The sequence below is a fragment of the Tupaia chinensis genome, unplaced genomic scaffold (assembly GCF_000334495.1).
Source record: "Tupaia chinensis unplaced genomic scaffold, TupChi_1.0 Scaffold138441_1, whole genome shotgun sequence".
Classification (NCBI taxonomy): Eukaryota; Metazoa; Chordata; class Mammalia; order Scandentia; family Tupaiidae; genus Tupaia; species Tupaia belangeri.
The window spans coordinates 640,581-641,299 of NW_006198338.1; the positions used below are offsets into that span (position 1 = coordinate 640,581).

General features: G+C 49.0%; 1 protein-coding gene across 1 annotated transcript in view; it reads right to left on the reverse strand.

The window, feature by feature from the left end:
• The window catches only part of TTC21A (tetratricopeptide repeat domain 21A), a 51,309-nt gene that overhangs the window by 49,762 nt on the left and 828 nt on the right, over positions 1 to 719 (reverse strand). The gene's annotated exons all lie outside the window — the stretch shown is intronic.

The window sequence follows — 719 nt, forward strand, 5'->3', positions numbered from 1 at the left end:
GAGGGAACATTCAGACCTCTTCCTGGCCTTCAGCAGCCCTGGGGGCAGCTCTGTGCAGTTTCTCCAGGAAAGAGTTTAGAGGCGATTGTGAATTACCAACAGATTCTGGGGCAGACATGATGGGGAATTTAACACAAGTTTATCAAAAAAGGGACTAAGGGGGACCAGCAGTTAGCATAATGGCTATGTCGCTGGACTCCCACGTAGTTGACTGTGGTTCGCATCCGGAACCCAGTGGCTTAAAACTCATGCAGGGCGCGTGTGCGTGTGTGCCCAAGATCTCGAGAGGAGAATGGAGGAGAAGAGATTGCAGCATGACCATCCCCCCTGGGGGGTGATTTCTCGCTTTCTGTCTCTCTGTCTCTCTCTGTCTGTCTGGCAAGTGCATGCGCCCTATGGCAAAAACCTCTCCAAAAAAAAGGGACTAAGGAAAAAGGAGGACTAAAAATAAGAAAAATGACTGTGGGTTTAGCACCTGCTGTGAATGGCTATCCAGGGCTTTGCATTCATTATCTTATGCATGAGCTTCTCCTAAGGAAGTTGATGCTCACAGAGACTGTAGCTTGTTCAAGTTCACCCATAACAGAGATTTCAAAGCCAAGTCTCACTTCCCCTAAAGTTAGTGGGTGCTGAGGTTGGAGAGACGTGGTGGGTCCGTAAACAGCCTTGGGTCATAGGAAAGAACGACATCATCATAAGGGAAACAGGGAGCAGCAGGA